We start from the raw sequence: 12,764 nt of genomic DNA on the forward strand, positions 1-12,764 counted from the left end.
TTAAATGCCCGTCTGTGTCGCCTAAACAGTGCAAAAGGGACCGTCAGGGACGCCACCGCTTGCCACGATGGCAATCTTGTCAGCGCCGCTTGCCACCGCGCACCCCTAGCTGCACAGCCTCCCGCCATGTACGCCTGGAAGGGTCCCAGAGCGACACGTTGGTGGATGTGCTGGAGCGCGGGCGCGGAGTGGTGGCTCGTCGCGGCAAGCGCCTTGCCGCGGTCGTTGTCATGTCGCGTCCGGGAGCTTGTCGCTCACCGGGCCTTGCCGGGGCGCGTGGCGCGCCGCGGCATGTTCCTTGAGATGCCTTGGGTGACCTTCCCGGCAAGCTCCTCTTGCCGGGGTCTTGAGATGCTTTTGTTGCCCTTCCCGGCAAGCTCCTCTTGCCGGGGTCTTGTCTCCTTGACTTGGATACTTTGTTCTTGAATGGCTCCAAAGGAACCACGGAGGACCTTGGCGGTCACCCGGCAAGCCTTGCCGCGGGACGCTGCGACTACCCGTGCACAAGTTCGGGATACTAGGGTACCCCTACTCTAGTACACCGACACCAACTAACGCCACCCACTAGTAACTAGTTGCGAGTCCTAGTCCATTCAACATATTTTTTCTGAAAACCTCTCCCATATATTAATTAATTTAAAAACATTCATACAATCATCCGTTACAACTTTAGCTACGCAGGGCGGAACATTATTAAGAAGCACATCATCAGACCGATTATCAAAATTGAAATTCGCAATCTCGTGCGCCACCCTATTGGCCCCTCTATTAATCTTGGAAATCTTGCAATTTATCGTCATCTTGAAAATACTCAACGCTTCCATCTTTAGTTCAACCAGAAGAAATGTGTCCAGATAATTATTTCCGAAAAAAGAAGCCACAAAAGAACAGTTAGTTTCCAAAATGATGGGTTTGTGGAGAGTAATACTGATGTACAGCCCTGCTAGGGCCGCTCTAAGTTACACTTCATCCATGCTATTGCACACCCCAATACAATCCCACGCCGAGATGATAACTTCTCCATATATGGGTCCTGGCCACCACACCCACACTCGTGGCACTCATAGCCTCCAAAAAACTTGCGTCAACATTAATCTTAATGAACTCCGTAGCAGGAGGCTGCCAAGTCACAAAATTCTCTTCGACATCATTGGTATAATTTTAAAAATCCACCCTCTCCTTACCTTCATTGCTAACCTCCATCTTCATATTGGAATGACAGGATGAGAAGGACCCCCAATAGTTTTGAATAAAACTCACAGAGGCAAAGATAGTTTTGTTTCCCTTACCAAATATCAAATCATTCCTTAGGTGCCATGCCCTCTGGAACATGAATATAATTTTCTCATGCACCGGCGACCTTAATTGATCCAATAAAATAAGTAAGCAATCCGGCGTAGAAAAATTGAAAACCTCGTCACCTGGTAAATTCCAAACCTCGCCTACCACCACACGGAGCGCACGAGCCTTGGGACAGCTCACCAGAGCATGAAACACACATTCGTCTTCAACACCACGAATCGATCACAAACCAATGGCAGTTTGTGTTGGAGAATGTAGTAATTTCAAAATTTTCCTACGCACACGCAAGATCATGGTGATGCATAGCAACGAGAGGGGAGAGATGTAATGCCCTCGATGCGTCTATATCTCCCACATGTCGAAGCACGACTTAGAGGCATAACCGCATTGAAAGCAATGTCGCAAGTGAGGTAATCTTCACACAACCCATGTAATACATAAGGGAAAAGAGATACATAGTAGGCTTACAATCGCCACTTCACACAAATACATGAATAAAGCATTACATAAACCAAATACAATCAAGGTCCGACTACGGAACCAAAATAAAAGAAGAACCCCAAATGCGACACGGTCCCCAATCGACCCCAACTGGGCTCCACTACTGATCAACTAGAACGAAACAACACAAAGGACAAGATCTTCATCGAGCTCCTCCTTGAGCTTGGTTGCGTCATCTGACGGTCTCATCGGCACCTGCAAGCTGGTTTTGGAAGTATCTGTGAGTCACGGGGACTCAGCAATCTCGCACCCTCGCGATCAAGACTATTTAAGCTTATGGGAAAGGTAAAGGTTTGAGTTGGAGCTGCAGCAAGCGACTAGCATATATGGTGGCTAACATACGCAAATGAGAGCGAGAAGAGAAGGCAAAGCACGATCGATAAAAGTATGATCAAGAAGTGATCCTAAAACAGCCTACGTCAAGCATAACTCCAACACCGTGTTCACTTCCCGGAATCCGCCGGAAAGAGACCATCACGGTTACACACGCGGTTGATGTGTTTTAATTAAGGTCAACTTCAGGTTTTCCACAATCGGACATTAACAAATTCCCATCTGCCCATAACCGCGGGCACGACTTTCGAAAGTTCAAATCCCTGCAGGGATGTCCCAACTTAGCCCATCACAAGCTCTCACGGTCAACAAAGGAATAGACCTCCTCCCGAGACATTCCGATCAGACTCGGTATCCCGGTACAACAAGACATTTCGACAGGGTAAAACAAGACCAGCAACACCGCCCGAATGTGCCGACAAATCCCGATAGGAGCTGCACATATCTCGTTCTCAGGGCACACTCAGATGAGACTAGCTACGAGTAAAACCAACCCTTAAGTTTCCCCGAGGTGGCCCCGCAGGCAGCTCAGTTCGGACCAACACTCAGAGGAGCACTGGCCCGGGGGGTTAAAATAAAGATGACCCTCGAGAGAGCGACTCCCAAGGGAAAAGTAGGTGGTGGTGAGGCAAATGATAAAACCAAGGTTGGGCATTGCTGGAGGAGTTTTATTCAAGGCGAACTGTCAAGGGGTTCCCATTATAGCCCAACCGCGTAAGGAACGCAAAATCCGGGAACATAACACCGATATGACGGAAACTAGGGCGGCAAGAGTGGAACAAAACACCAGGCATAAGGCCGAGCCTTCCACCCTTTACCAAGTATATAGATGCATTAATTAAATAAGATATATAGTGATATCCCAACAAGTAAACATGTTCCAACAAGTAACAACAACTCCATGTTCCAACAAGGAACATACTTCAATCTTCACCTGCAACTAACAACGCTATAAGAGGGGCTGAGCAAAGCTATAACATAGCCAAACAACGGTTTGCTAGGACAAGGTGGGTTAGAGGCTTGGTTCAACAATATGGGAGGCATGATAAGCAAGTGGTAGGTATCGCAGCATAGGCATAGCAAAAGAGCGAGCATCTAGCAAGCAAAGATAGAAGTGATTTCGAGGGTATGATCATCTTGCCTGAGATCCCGCAAGGAAGAAGAACAAGTCCATGAAGAAGACAAACGGACGTAGACGAACGGGTCCTCACAATCACGACGTAATCGAAACCAACCCGAAGAAGCAACACCAGAAAGAAAGCAAACAATATAGTAAACAACCACGACATGAACATGGCATGATGCACAAACAAGTATGATGCATGTCCGGTTTAATGAAGCATGGCATGGCAAAATGCACAAACAAAACTACAAATTAAGTGGAGCTCAATATGCAACGAGTTGCATATTGACGAAACACCACATGACTTATTTAGTTCTCTCCTGTTTATGTACCCAACAAGATTAAATGTTTATTAACATGGCAAGAGGGTGAAGCACAATAAAACTACCTATCTAGGCAAGTTTAAATGAGGCCGAAACATCGAACAACAAATCCGAAAACTCCTCATGAGCATATTATAGATTTGGTACTGTTCTGACCTAAACCATATTTTATAGTTGTTAAACATGCAAAACAAGTAGACCATGTTAAACTAGGCAAAATTCCACCCCATTTGCATATAAAGATTATTAAATTCCGAGTTACGGTTATTTAGTTATGAATTAAAGCATTTTAACATGGCATAGGAGCAAATTTAACTAGACATCATTTTTAAACATTTTAAACATGGATGAAAGTTGCATATTATGAATCTAGACAAAATTCTAAGCAAGTTTCATATATAAAACATTTTAATCCGATGCACAGTTGTGAAGTTATTAAATGCATGAAGCATGAGGGTTGTTCTGTAAAACTGTAAACCTCTGGATAAATGGAAAAATTCACAGGACCAGGAAAAAAACAATATGGGCCGAAACTTGTTGGACCCAACAGGAGGAGAAAAAAAAGGAGGGGCGCTGCTCACTTCGCTCCAGGGAGCTGGGCTTGGCGCCTGTGCTGGGCCGGCCTTGGTGGATCGAAAGAGGGGATGGAGGGGGCGTGGTCAACGCAGGTGCTGGGCTTGACTGCTGGTCGTCTCCTCGTATGGATGCAGAGCAATGGCGACAGTGGGGGTTCAGGGAACGGCGGCGTGAAGCAGAGGAGCGGCGGGGATGGCGGGGCTCGGCGCGGATCCATGGCGTCGAGGCGCGGGCAAACTCTTCACCGCGGTCACCGTCCTCGCGTGCATGTCATGGGACTTGGCGAGCGGGGCGCAGCGACCTGAAGAGGCGGCGCCGATGGCAGGGAACTTGGGGGCACCGGCGGCGTTGGTTGAAGGCTCCGGCGACGGGGACGACGGGAGGCGTCAGATCCGGGGTTGGGGAATCCATTCCCGGTGACAAGATGACCTGGCGCAGCGCGGGCTTGGAGATCCGGGCGGCGACGATGAGGTCCAAGGCGGCAGGGGCCTCCTGCTGGTCTTCGGAAGGAGCTTGTCTCCCTGCGTCGACGAAGAGAACGGGGAGGCTGCAGAAAACGAAGGACGATGGCGCGAGGTGGTGCGGCAGCGAGGCTGATCCGGCGCGGATCCATGGCGTCGAGGACAATCGGCGGCCATGGCAGGCGGGTTCCCTGTGAAGAAGAAGAGAGCAAGGGGAGAGCTGCGCGTAAGAGAGAGAGAGAGAGAGAGAAAGAAGGAAGGGAAAAGAGCAGGGGGAGGAAGGGCGCAGGGCACGGCCTGGTTCGCTGGTGGTAGTCGCCATTGGCGTCTAGTACTCGGGCAAGGCGGCGCCTGGTGGATCGAGGTGCTCGGGGACGAGCGAGCAGAGGAGGGGATCGATGGATCTCATAGGCTTGGCACGGAATGCAAGGACGAGGAGGGCATCAGGTGGCAGCGCGGATGGACTGATGGGACAAACAGGCTAAAATCTAGGGATTGGTCTAGGGTTGCCACTATATATAGCAAGCCGGATAGGTTTAGGGGGTAACTCGTCCCTTTGATCATAATCGGACGGTCAGTAAAAATAGGCTAGGGAGTCCAAAGAGAAAGACGGAGACGTTTTGTAGATGTTTGGGGATGATCCGGACACGACGGTGACGACTGCTCGGGTCAGGTCCGGGACAATTTTCGGACGTGGGCCGCGGGTTGACGAGAGAGGATAGGTTGGGGGCTAGCGGTGAGTGGACTGTGTAGACGGTCTCGAGCTGAGAGAAGAGCAGAGAGAGAGGCCGAGCGACTGTTTCCGGAGATCGAAAATGTCTGACGTTAGACCGGCTATATTGCCGCTATAGTTTAACGGTTGGGCTATCAAACGAGCTCCGAATGCGATGAAATTTGGCGGGCGACCTACTAACAACATAGCAACACCGCACGCCAACTTTCAACCCATTCCGAGAACATTTTCCGGCCACTTATAAAATAATATTTCGGACATGTCGCGGGCGCATGCGAGTGTGGTTTGGCTCAGAACGGACAACAGACGAAACTGGGGAAACCCGGACGGATGCACGTTTTGAAAACATGAAGATGCAATGCGGATGATGACATGGCAAGATGCGACACGCAAGCAAAAGACAAGGCAACAACAGCGAATAACTGGAGGACACCTGGCACATCGGTCTCGGGGCGTTACAACACTCCACCACTACGAGAGGATATCGTCCCGAGATCTAGAATGGCGCCGGAGGGACAACGGAAGAGAAAGAGGAGAGGTAAAACTAAGTTGCTTCTTTGACCAATGAGTGAAACCAATGAACCTTGAAAATGTTAAACCATTCGAGAAAAGAATACAACGGAGATAAAAGAAGTTGAAAACACTCCGTTAGAAAAGAGGGACAAGGAAGAACAACTTTGGGCAGCACTCCGATTGAAAAGAAAATGAATTGAATAAGAACTTGGTAATATGAGAAGATACTTGATGAAATCACAACACACTGCCTCTGGAACTATTGAATGAATCGAACAAGGGGTAAGAAAGATCTCAGACAGCACTCCGGTTGAAAAGAGATGCAACGCTTGATAAGGCGAAAAGAAATTGAGCAAAAGGGCACAACACTCTGGTTAAATGGATAAGCACGAAAAGAAGATGATCTTTGACAAAACGAGATGATGGGTTGAAAAGAGCAACATGACAAAGCCCCCGGAACAAAAGAATAGAAGATAAAAATTGAAATAAAAGAATGGAGAAGAAAATGCCAACTTCTGCCACAAAAGAGCTTGAAAAGGCATCTTTAGGAGAAGGGTTGAACGGAATTGTTGAAAAACCAACAACGAAAAGAGTAAGCTTGTAGTGGGCTTATAGAAAAACATCTCGAAACTAGAGGTGATAACCTGCCACTCATTGGAAAAGAATTGGATTGATATGAACAAGGAGACGAGAAACTATATCACCGGGAGGATAAATGAAGAACTTGGGTCATTTATAAGCACCATAGATAGCAACAAACCTTAGGGAAGGCTTTAGGTGAAATATAACCCAAGGTAACCCCAATGACGAGATTGGTGTATTTAAAATACCTCATTCTTAACAATGTGTGAATCATGAAGCATGAACTCAAATTATCAAGAATGATGTAAAACCACCTCCAATGATACGGTAGAAAGAAATGCACTCCGGATAGCAAAATGCAGAAAACTTGAGCTTCTTAGCAAAGAATGTCGATGAACACTTCGAGAAGGAATTAAATCCTTTATGAACCATCATATAGAACCTTCATGAAGAACTCCGGTAATAAAAGAATGATCCAAAATAATTGAATGATGAAAAGAATAAGATTTAAGCCTCGCAATGGTTTAGATAGAGAACTCCGTGATAATATAATTGAAAGAGGTTGGAACTCCGGGCAAAAAGAGAAGATGAAACAAATGAAACCGAGAGTTTGAAGGGCCTCCGGAATAAGAATTAATCATTTGGATGAAACAAGAATAAGAATTACATTATGCTTATCCTTCATCAATTAAATTGATGCCAAGCAACGGATTTGGCATACTACTTATTCTCGTTGAAAAAATTAAGATAGATATAGCGCAAACTTGAGAAGGTCTTCAACGAACCACCGGTCGGGATTGAAAAGAACAAATGAATTGATATGATAAACAAAGGAAGGGGAACTCTTGAACGAACCACCGTAAGAATTGAAAACGATTGAAGTAAAGATAAAGAAAACACCGGGAAGAATTTGCAAACGAACGAAGATGCTTGAGAGAATTTAGATACAAGTGAATGAAGGGATCACGAACTGATTAGAGAATATTTTAATGGTGCACCGGTAAGATTGGAGGGTGATAACTGAAAGGCTGAGAACGAATAACTTTGAGATGATGGGCTCCGGATAATCAAACTGAAAAGACTCCTGAATTGCTCCGGATGGGTGAAAAGAAATCTCACAATCAAAACCAATTATGAGAGGATGGCAGAGAATGGGGCAATATTTAAAAGAAACTCTTCTTCGGTCTTCAAAATCTGAGAATGACGATGAGGAACATCACCAAATTATTTAGACACTCCGGAAGAATCAAAACGAAGAGGTTGGGCCAACGATGAAAAGAATTCGACAGATCTTGGAGAAAAACATTTGACTGATGATAAATCATTCTTACGTCAAACTTTAGAAAATAATTTGAGAATAACTCCAGAAAAAATTAGAAGAGTCAGGTAAGATCCTGGGAAAAGACCTGTGGGTTAGGGCCCACTCAAAAGAAACATCGTTGATGATTTAAAAGAGAGGTTGCACCGGTTGAATTAAATGGCATGAACTTGATAACAACCTCGAAAGATCTTGAACGAATGCAGAGTGGAAAACACGAATCTTCGAGATATCTTGAGCACTCCGGAACAAATGAATAGCGAGGAGTGGATGATTAAGAGGTGCACTGGCAAAAGAAGGTATTTGAAATGAGGAAAAAGGATATGATCCACAATGCTTGAATTGGATCCACCGGAGAAGAAAATGAGTGAAGAGTGACAAACTTGAAGCTTCGTTAGAATCTTCATGAGAATCACCGGATACGAACATTGAAAGAAAAGAATGAAGAGACTTCACAAGAATAAAATGGATACTTGATTAAGAAATCCGAGTCCTTGAAGAAAAAGGGGTGGGAGGGTGGGAAAATAAAGGCAACTTGGGATGCATGAAACGAACACCGTTGATAAAACTGAGATTGAATCTTACGGATGTTGAGAAAGAACGGATCTGCTTGAAGAGAAAACACACCGGTTGAAAAAGAATTACCATGACAATCTCCATGATCTAGAAGGATTAGTATTCACATCGGAGTATGAGAATACTATTTCGGAAAGGTATGGAATCAACACTTGACATTGAAGCAACTCGAATACCACAACTCAAAACAAAACAAGGATTGGCTTGCAGAATAAGCCAGAACAAACATATGATAGAGATTCCGTTCGAAGTTTTCGTGGTGGGGCCTACACGGGCTCGATCGTACAGCACCATCATGTACAAGGCAGTGCACATGACATACGAAGCGTCCCCGAGTTGGCATAGCCAAGGACTCTTTAAGACACAACGAGACCACTGTAAAATCGACCGTGAATAGGCGGACCACTAGACATCGAACCCCAATTTCATATCATACACCTGTCGGAAAGATATCCTAAGAGCTACTTGAATTCCCACTTATAAACTCCTGAAATTTTCCGGTTATGCAATTAGGTGTTGGGGATACAGGGGAAGCATAATATCTCACCCAAACTAGCAAATCCTACATCCAGCTGTATCCATCCTTCAACACATAACCAAGAAACCTTCGGAAATCATCTACCTCAACCTTCGAAAAGCATCCGTTATACGAGTTATGGCAATACTCCCGAACTCCCGCCCCAGTACTGGGTGGCGTCAAGGTTATCTCACCAACAAACTGCATAAAAGAGATTTTCGATGTCGGCGTACTAATCTCAGGTATTGCAGAATTGCAACGGGAAAATTATGACGACAACACCTCAGAGCTCAACTCCCCGGGACACTTCCACAAAACCCCTGGCAGGAGGCACCAAGACAATGTTCTCATCATAAAACCATCGGAACGATTCCAAGATACCCGCGTGATCCTAAAAACAATTTAGTGAAATTTGAGAAGAGAAGAGTCAAAACTCTACGTCGGGATGCCTTGCCAGAGCGATGAGGAGACTGGGAAGTAAAAAGAATTCCTAAACTCTCCGATATATAATTCCTAATGACTCAAAACATTTTTCTAGACACAACTCGGCCGCTAAAACGATCAAGCAATGGGGGCTCCTAAGGTCGGGGAAGGCTCAGATTACCAACTTGTAACGCCCTCGATGCGGCTATATCTCCCACGTGTCGAAGCACGACTTAGAGGCATAACCGCATTGAAAGCAATGTCGCAAGTGAGGTAATCTTCACACAACCCATGTAATACATAAGGGAAAAGAGATACATAGTAGGCTTACAATCGCCACTTCACACAAATACATGAATAAAGCATTACATCAACCAAATACAATCAAGGTCCTACTACGGAACCAAAATAAAAGAAGAACCCCAAATGCGACACGGTCCCCAATCGACCCCAACTGGGCTCCACTACTGATCAACTAGAACGAAACAACACAAAGGACAAGATCTTCATCGAGCTCCTCCTTGAGCTTGGTTGCGTCATCTGACGGTCTCATCGGCACCTGCAAGCTGGTTTTGGAAGTATCCGTGAGTCACGGGGACTCAGCAATCTCGCACCCTCGCGATCAAGACTATTTAAGCTTATGGGAAAGGTAAAGGTATGAGTTGGAGCTGCAGCAAGCGACTAGCATATATGGTGGCTAACATACACAAATGAGAGCGAGAAGAGAAGGCAAAGCACGGTCGGTAAAAGTATGATCAAGAATTGATCCTAAAACAACCTACATCAAGCATAACTCCAACACCGTGTTCACTTCCTGGACTCCGCCGGAAAGAGACCATCACGGTTACACACGCGGTTGATGTGTTTTAATTAAGGTCAACTTCAGGTTTTCTACAACTGGACATTAACAAATTCCCATCTGCCCATAACCGCGGGCACGGCTTTCGAAAGTTCAAATCCCTGCAGGGGTGTCCCAACTTAGCCCATCACAAGCTCTCACGGTCAACGAAGGAATAGACCTCCTCCCGAGACATTCCGATCAGACTCGGTATCCCGATACAACAAGACATTTCGACAGGGTAAAACAAGACCAGCAACACCGCCCGAATGTGCCGACAAATCCCGATAGGAGCTGCACATATCTCATTCTCAGGGCACACTCAGATGAGACTAGCTACGAGTAAAACCAACCCTCAAGTTTCCCCGAGGTGGCCCCGCAGGCAGCTCAGTTCGGACCAACACTCAGAGGAGCACTGGCCCGGGGGGGTTAAAATAAAGATGACCCTCGAGAGAGCGACTCCCAAGGGAAAAGTAGGTGGTGGTGAGGCAAATGGTAAAACCAAGGTTGGGCATTGCTGGAGGAGTTTTATTCAAGGCGAACTGTCAAGGGGTTCCCATTATAGCCCAACCGCATAAGGAACGCAAAATCCGGGAACATAACACCGATATGACGGAAACTAGGGTGGCAAGAGTGGAACAAAACACCAGGCATAAGGCCGAGCCTTCCACCCTTTACCAAGTATATAGATGCATTAATTAAATAAGATATATAGTGATATCCCAACAAGTAAACATGTTCCAACAAGTAACAACAACTCCATGTTCCAACAAGGAACATAATTCAATCTTCACCTACAACTAACAATGCTATAAGAGGGGCTGAGCAAAGCTGTAACATAGCCAAACAACGGTTTGCTAGGACAAGGTGGGTTAGAGGCTTGGTTCAACAATATGGGAGGCACGATAAGCAAGTGGTAGGTATCGCAGCATAGGCATAGCAAAAGAGCGAGCATCTAGCAAGCAAAGATAGAAGTGATTTCGAGGGTATGATCATCTTTCCTGAGATCCCGCAAGGAAGAAGAACAAGTCCATGAAGAAGACAAACGAACGTAGACGAACGGGTCCTCACAATCACGACGTAATCGGAACCAACCCGAAGAAGCAACACCGGAAAGAAAGCAAACAATATAGTAAACAACCACGACATGAACATGGCATGATGCACAAACAAGTATGATGCATGTCCGGTTTAATGAAGCATGGCATGGCAAAATGCACAAACAAAACTACAAATTAAGTGGAGCTCAATATGCAACGAGTTGCATATTGACGAAACACCACATGACTTATTTAGTTCTCTCCCATTTATGTACCCAACAAGATTAAATGTTTATTAACATGGCAAGAGGGTGAAGCACAATAAAACTACCTATCTAGGCAAGTTTAAATGACGCCGAAACATCGAACAACAAATTCGGAAACTCCTCATGAGCATATTATAGATTTGGTACTATTCTGACCTAAACCATATTTTATAGTTGTTAAACATGCAAAACAAGTAGACCATGTTAAACTAGGAAAAATTCCACCCCATTTGCATATAAAGATTATTAAATTCCAAGTTACGGTTATTTAGTTATGAATTAAAGCATTTTAACATGGCATAGGAGCAAATTTAACCAAACATCGTTTTTAAACATGGATGAAAGTTTCAAATTATGAATCTAGACAAAATTCTAAGCAAGTTTCATATATAAAACATTTTAATCCGATGCACAGTTGTGAAGTTATTAAATGCATGAAGCATGAGGGTTGTTCTGTAAAACTGTAAACCTCTGGATAAATGGAAAAATTCACAGGAGCAGGAAAAAAACAATATGGGCCGAAACTTGTTGGACCCAACAGGAGGAGAAAAAAAAGGAGGGGCGCTGCTCACTTCGCTCCAGGGAGCTGGGCTTGGCGCCTGTGCTGGGCCGGCCTTGGTGGATCGAAAGAGGGGATGGAGGGGGCGCGGTCAACGCAGGCGCTGGGCTTGACTGCTGGTCGTCTCCTTGTATGGATGCAGAGCAACGGCGACAGTGGGGGTTCAGGGAACGGCGGCGTGAAGGAGAGGAGCGGTGGGGATGGTGGGGCTCGGCGCGGATCCATGGCGTCGAGGCGCGGGCAAACTCTTCGCCGCGGTCACCGTCCTCGCGTGCATGTCGTGGGACTTGGCGAGCGGGGCGCAGCGACCTGAAGAGGCGGCGCCGATGGCAGGGAACTTGGGGGCGCCGGCGGCTTTGGTTGAAGGCTCCGGCGACGGGGACGACGGGAGGCGTCAGATCCGGGGTTAGGGAATCCATTCCCGGTGACAAGATGACCTGGCGCAGCGCGGGCTTGGAGATCCGGGCGGCGACGATGAGGTCCAAGGCGGCAGGGGCCTCCTGCTGGTCTTCGGAAGGAGCTTGTCTCCCTGCGTCGACAAAGAGAACGGGGAGGCTGCAGAAAACGAAGGACGATGGCGTGAGGTGGTGCGGTAGCGAGGCTGATCCGGCGCGGATCCATGGCGTCGAGGACAATCGGCGGCCATGGCAGGCGGGTTCCCTGTGAAGAAAAGAGAGCAAGGGGAGAGCTTCTCGTAAGAGAGAGAGAGAGAGAGAGAGAGAAAGAAGGAAGGGAAAAGAGCAGGGGGGAAGGGCGCAGGGCACGGCCTGGTTCGGTGGT

Source organism: Triticum aestivum, chromosome 4A, assembly GCF_018294505.1.
Source record: "Triticum aestivum cultivar Chinese Spring chromosome 4A, IWGSC CS RefSeq v2.1, whole genome shotgun sequence".
Classification (NCBI taxonomy): Eukaryota; Viridiplantae; Streptophyta; class Magnoliopsida; order Poales; family Poaceae; genus Triticum; species Triticum aestivum.